Source organism: Panicum virgatum, chromosome 3N (assembly GCF_016808335.1).
Source record: "Panicum virgatum strain AP13 chromosome 3N, P.virgatum_v5, whole genome shotgun sequence".
NCBI lineage: Eukaryota > Viridiplantae > Streptophyta > Magnoliopsida > Poales > Poaceae > Panicum > Panicum virgatum.
Window position 1 is genome coordinate 45,652,210 of NC_053147.1, and position 7,257 is coordinate 45,659,466.

The window sequence follows — 7,257 nt, forward strand, 5'->3', positions numbered from 1 at the left end:
GTAACCCACTACACTGATCCTTGTTGTGAGATTACGCTTGTACCCATGGAATATTCTGTAAATGTAGCAGTTAGGGGGCATTACGGGGAATTTACACCGGCGGGTAGTTGAACCACCAGCTATAAATACCCGCGTAAATGCCTGTGATGGGACATTGAATACAGAGTGGTTACACATGCGCATTAATTTTTGTGCTGTTATTGTGGTTGTCATTTCTCTCTCGAGGCTTCGTCCTCGATGATCCGGGCTGTTGTGATACCTCTTCGTCCCGAAGGGTATCTTACACCAATAGTTTTGGCGCCCACCCGCGGTTTGTTTCGAAGCGACCACATGGCAGCAAAAAAGAAACCCAACCCCGGCACTTCGAAAGAGGCCAATGCTTCGACCGAAGTCCAGCCTTCGACGAACAACGCCCTCGTCACAACGAATGGCAACAACAACAACGACGAAGACAATGGCGAAAACATCTCGGTCGACGATCTCGCCGAAGGAGAATTCGTGGTTGACCTCACTATTAGAAAACGGGTCAAAGGTCCTGGCCAAAGGTACCAGCTGCTGTTGCAGCTGGTACTAATGCAACAGCAGCTGGTACCTTTGGCCAGCCGCGCTCAAAGGGAAGGGTTTTGGTACCGGGTTGAAGCACCATCCGGTACTAAAACTCGCGAATAGGCACCGGTTGGTGCCACCAACTGGTGCCTATACCGGTTGGTGCCACCAACCGGTGCCTATACCGGTTGGTGCCACCAACCGGTGCCTATACCGGTTGGTGCCACCAACAGGTGCCTAATGTGCGGACAATGGCACCGGGTCTTGCGATGACCCGGTGTTGCCAGGTGCCCATGACAAAGGCACCGGTTGGTAACTTCAACCGGTGCCGATGCTTGGTGTTTGACACCAGTTGTTCTGCCTTGTCTTCGCCGCCCCCTCCACTGCGTGCAGCCGCGCCGCCATCTCCCCTGCGCCGCCCTGTCCCCTGCGCTGACCAGGGCCCCCGACGTAAGCAATGGCGCCATCGTGCACCATCCCTTTTTATTTTTTTCCTTAATTATTTTATTTATATATTAGTATGATATATGTTTAGTGCTAATAATTTATGTAGTATAAAATTTCTATTAATATTTAAATAGAAATCGAGGTAGTATATAATTTATGTATAGTGCTTTTAATATATGTATAGTGCTTTTAATATATGAATAATGTTTTTATTTATTTAAATAGAGAGTGAGTAATGCTTTCATTTAATTAAATAGAGAGTGAATAATGCTTTTATTTATTTAAATAGAGAGTGAATAATGCTTATATTTATTTAAATAGAGAGTGAGTAATGCTTTTAAGGAAGCTTCCTGGAACCTGCTGGCCAAAATTGGAGGTCGGTGGCTGGGCCCACTAGTCGGCCGACAAATATGGCCGGCCGACCAGTGGGTCCCACCACTGGCCACCGCCTTTGGCCAGGAAGCTTCCTGGTGGATCCGATCGAGTCTTGCCATGTCCCTGAGCTTCTAGAATGTTGCTCTGGTGGGCCATTTGATCCATGTGATGACACGTGTCGCGCTCTGATTCATCGAACTTTTGTGGCTCGGATCATGGCGTGCCATCTAGCTCTAATTTAAGCTCAATTTCACTTGCATGCACTCTCAAACCAATACTTGTGGAATTTATTAATAAATAATCCTAAGCTATCTTAAATTTCACTTTAATGTGTGATTTTCATGCCGGAGTTAATGGTCAAAACGGGTTGAATTAGACCGTCAACAGTGGAGCAGTAGGCCACTCGGCCGACCATGGTGGTCGGCCGACACTCCACTGGGCCCACTGCCTCTAATCTTCTCTGGTGGGCTGCCATGTGTCTCCTAATGCTACTTCCATGTGCCTGGGCTTGAGATACATCAGTTTGATTCTGCATGTGGGCCCTTTGATCCATGTGAGCCTGAATTCTGCACTCTGTTTGGTCGACAATTTTTTTCGTGGATCACAAGGCCCTCACAACCTGCATTATAGTCCTTTTTCCAACATTGTGTAGTTTCTAAGAGTATAGTGGGTATTGACTTTATTTAAGATAAATATACATATGAAATATTTAAACTCTAAAGATTTTCTGATCAAATTGATGCTTGAAATTAGTCGCTAACAAGCGGCAACACCCACATTTTGTTGTTCTCGATCATGATCGGGATACAACCATGATCTTCCACGATGAACATCTTGAGACAGAAAACTCTGGATACAACCACGATGAACCATGATCGGGCTAGGGAATCTAGTTAGGCACTGACTCTGGAGTCGGAGGAAAGGACTCTATAGATGAGCATGGCAACTTCATCCTTGAATCACCATCACCATGCTCATTTAACACCCTTCCAGAGTCAGCCACACCTTGCTCCACAGATGCGTTCAAGGGCTACAACCACCAAAAGGCCCTCTCTGGCAAAATGTTTAGAAGGATGGTTGTAGACTCATATGTTTATCATATCCATTGTAAATTTCATGAATGCATTGTCACTAACCTTGCAGCTTTTGCACAATCGACAAATGGTGGTGATGGTGGGGACTACATCACGACTAATAGCTGTAGGTTGAAGCCCCCATGGTCGAGCTTATGACCATAAACAAAGCACTACCAGTAGATAACCCAATTATCAAAAGAAAAACATTCTCTTTAAAAAAATGAATAATAATAAGAGCAAGTACATGTTTTCCGGATAGTATGCACCTTTTGGTATTCTTAACCCTAACCATTGTAGGTTAAGATTAAGAAGAACAGGGGACATACGATGCCCGAGAACATGGGAGTTTCATCAACATCCTGGTACTTTTGTGATGGAGCACAATCTGAAGGAGGAACCAACACCGCACATTTGATTTTGTGTCGTAAGATACAAAGATCCAAGTGTGGGGGAGATTGGTGGGCACCTCACAATAAGGTCCGTACATATCAAGGTTGGTGTTGGCTTAGTCTTGCCAAAAAAAAAGATAGAAAAAATATAGAAAAAAGTGTAAAAAAAGGGAAAGGAGGAAAAACCGAAAAAAAAGAGAAAAAAAAAGAGTGAAAAGAAATAGTTGATGAGGTTGAAGCCATCCTTCCTGTAGAAACTCCTGAATCCTCCTTAGAAAACGATGCCGAACTCTTTACTGAAGAAGAGGACGATCAGGATGAAACATTTGAGTTACCTACTCATGAACAACCTCCTCGTCAACCGGCACTCCTAGCCTAACGAATTACTTCGCAAGCGCATAGAGACCGATTGTAGCTTTCACCAGGGAGGAAGCCTGGGATATCGAATCCAAGGAATGATAAGCTTCGACTAGTGGTCTGGAGCGATTCAAACGGACCCGCTGGGGAGCAGAGGTACGAGGGTAGAATGCTTATCTCTAGATTGAATTCTAATTACTAAGATAAATTGAAGAGCCACTAACTTGATTTGTTTCGGCGGCCTAAGCGAAGGGCTCAGAAAGGGATGAGAAGGGGCCCAACATACTTCCTTCTGGACTCCGCTATGCTTTTCTAAAGATAACACTGAAACCCCCGTCAACATTAGCAACAAACTATCTAATGAGGAAACAGAAAAATTAATTGCTGTTCTGGAAAAGCATAGGGCCGTGTTCGGCTACTCACTCCAAGACCTTAAGGGGAATCATCCCTACCCTCTGCACGCATCGTATTCCGATAGATCCTTCAAAAGCACCTTCCAGAGAGCCTCGGCGTAGGCTCAACAATACGATGCGGGAGGTTGTCAAAAAAGAGGTCTTGAAACTCCTGCATGCCGGGATAATCTATCCCGTGCCACATAGCGAGTGGGTTAGCTCCGTCCAGGTAGTACCCAAGAAGGGAGGTATGAAAGTCGTTGAAAATAACAAAAATGAACTAATCCCTCAACGAACCGTCACGGGATGGAGGATGTGCATAGATTGCCGAAAACTCAACGCAGCCACAAAAAAGGATCACCTTCCGCTTCCATTCATTGAAGAAATGTTAGAATGCCTAGCTAAGCATTCTTTCTTCTGTTTTCTTGATGGGTATTCGGGTTATCATCAGATTCCCATCCATCCCGACGACCAGAATTAGACCACGTTTACATGCCGCTACGGAACCTATGCTTATCGTAGGATGTCGTTTGGGCTATGTAATGCTCCTGCATCATTCCAAAGATGCATGATGTCTATCTTTTCTGACATGATCGAGGAAATCATGGAAGTTTTCGTGGACGATTTCTCCGTCTATGGAAAAACTTTCGATCACTGTCTTGAAAATTTAGACAAGGTCCTACAAAGATGCCAAGAGAAGGACCTAGTTCTCAATTGGGAAAAATGTCATTTCATGGTCCGTGAAGGCATCGTCCTCGGACACTTAGTGTTCGAAAGAGGAATAGAGGTGGATAAAGCCAAAATTGAGGTTATTGACGGGCCAAAATCTTGCCCCGATTTGGAACTCCAAGAATGGTCATAAGTGACGGGGGGTCACACTTCATTGACAAGACCTTCCGAAACTACCTAAGGGAGTTAGGAGCCAAGCACAACATTGCCACTCCATACCACCCACAAACCAACGATCAGGCAGAGACATCCAACAAACAAATCAAAAATATCATGCAGAAGATCGTCATCGAGATGGGGAAAGGATGGAAAAGTAAGTTGCCTGATGCGCTCTGGGCATATAGGACAACAAACAAAACCCCCATCGAAATGTCCCCATTTCAACTCGTCTACGGGAAAACATGACATTTGCTAGTAGAACTAGAACACAGAGCCCACTGGGCCATCCGGCAATGGAACATGGATTTGAAGCAAGCCGGAAAAAATCGACAGATCCAACTGGCAGAATTGGAAGAATGGAGAGAGAAGGCTTACCATAGTGCCAAGATTTACAAGGACGCAACAAAAAGATGGCACGACAAGAGGATCAAGCTGAAAGAATTCAAACCTAGAGATAAGGTATTATTGTTTCATTCCAGGGTTAAGCTCTTCGGCGAAGGCAAGCTCCGAAGCAAGTGGAAAGGGCCATACGCCGTCATCAACGCATCATCACATGGAGCCGTCACACTTCAAGACGACGAAGGTAAGTTATTCAAGGTAAATGGCCAGTGTTTAAAAGTTTTTCATATGCCATATAACTCCAGTGACGAGTTCGATATTATAAATTTAGTAGAATTCGACACATTTCAAACTCCTCAGTGCCAAAATAAAATCCAAAACCACTTGCATGGGGACCACCACGTGTCCCCCCCAACCCGTGAGAGAAAATTTAGAGCCAGAGGGGCCCAAGTGGCGCCGGCCGAACCCCTGGGTCGGCCGACCCCACCTGGCAGAGACAGCCCTCCAAATTTCGTCCATCACCCTGTTTTCCCGAACCACCGAGTTCGTGTGCCACTGCTGTCCTTCACAGCGCTGGATTCCACGGGCACAAAATGCCTGACCCGGATACGTACGTGCGTGTCCGAATTCCAGCCCTCAAATCTTATCTAAAAAGGATTGAAGATCTCATCCAAAATTTAAACAGCCCAGTACAAGTAATACTTATCCACCTACTTTCAAAATTCAAACCCGTGGGACTCATCCAACAATCCAATCTTATCGGCGATATACCGCTAACCAAATCCAACTAGACAGAGGACACAGCTCCCGTCTCGCTCACGGTATCGTTTGAACAGCTACCTTGCCCAATGGCAGGTCGGCACCGTGCCAGGTCACCGCGAAAGAGAGCCCAACAACCCCACGCATCACCGCGGGTGGTCCCTCTGGGTCAGCGAGCCGCACGGCACGCCTCGTCGCGCGCTTCCCGTGCCATCGTCACTGGGGAAGGAGAAAGAGGTTGATGCTTTTGATTAGCTCGCCAATAATCCCGCTCCTGTCTGTTTACTGGAGATAAACCCGCATCCTAATCCATCTGTTATTCCAGGATTGGCCCCGGTTAATAGCCATTATCCGCTCCGCCGCGCCTGGCCACCATAAACAGCCACCCCCAGCCCCCGTCGCCGTCCTCACACCAAAACCCCGATCACAACCTCTTCTTAAATCCATCGCTCTTTTTTCCCGAACCACCAAGTTCGTGTGCCGCTGCCGTCCTTCACACCGCAGGATTCCGCGGGCACAAAACGCCTGACCCGGATACGTACGTGCGCGTCCGAATTCCAGCCCTCAAATCTTATCTAAAAAGGATTGAAGATCTCATCGAAAATTTAAACAGCCCAGTACTAGTAATAATTATCCACCTACTTTCCAAATTCAAACCCATGGGACTCATCCAACTATCCAAGCTTTCGGCGATATACGGCTAACCAAATCCGGCTAGACAGAGGACACAACTTCCCGTCACGCAAGAGACAGACCCACGAGATCGTTTGAATAGCTACCTTGCCTAATGGCAGGTCGGCCCCGCACCAGGTCACCGCGAAAGGGAGCCCAACAACCCCACGCACCTCTGTGGGTGGTCCATCTGGATCAGCGAGCCGCACGGCACGCCTCGTCGCGCACTTCCCCAGCCATCGTCGTAGGGGAAGGGGAAAGAGGTTGATGCTTTTGATTAGCTAGCTGATAGCCCCGCTCCTGTCTATTTATTGGAGATAAACCTGCATCCTAATCCACCCGTTAATCCATGATTGACCCCAGTTAATAGCCATTATCCGCTCCGCCGCGGCTGGCAGCTATAAATAGCTGCCCCCAACCCCCGTCGCCGTTCTCACACCAAAACCCCGATCACAACCTGTTCTTCCATCCATCGCCCTTATTTGCCGAACCACCAAGTTTGTGTGCCGCTGTCGTCCTTCACACTGCAGGATTCTGCAGGCACAAAACGCCTGACCCGGATACGTACGAGCGCATCCGAATTCCAGCCCTCAAATGTTATCTAAAAAGGATTGAAGATCTCATCCAAAATTTAAACAACCCAGTACTAGGAATACTTATCCACCTACTTTGTAAATTCAAACCCATGGGACTCATCCAACAATCCAAGCTTATCGGCAATATACGGCTAACCAAATCCAGCTAGACAGAGGACACAGCTCCGCGTTTCGCAAGAGACAGACCCACGGGATCGTTTGAATAGATACGTTGCTCGATGGCAGGTGGGCCCCGCAAGGTGACTGCGAAAGGGAGCCCAACAACCCCACGCAGTGCCACGGGTGGTCCTTCCGGGTCAGCGAGCCACGCATCCCGCCTCGTCGCGCGCTTCCCCTGCCATCACCGTAGGGGAAGGGGAAAGAGGTTGATGCTTTTGATTAGCCAGCCGATAACCCATTCCCGTCTATTTGTTGGAGATAA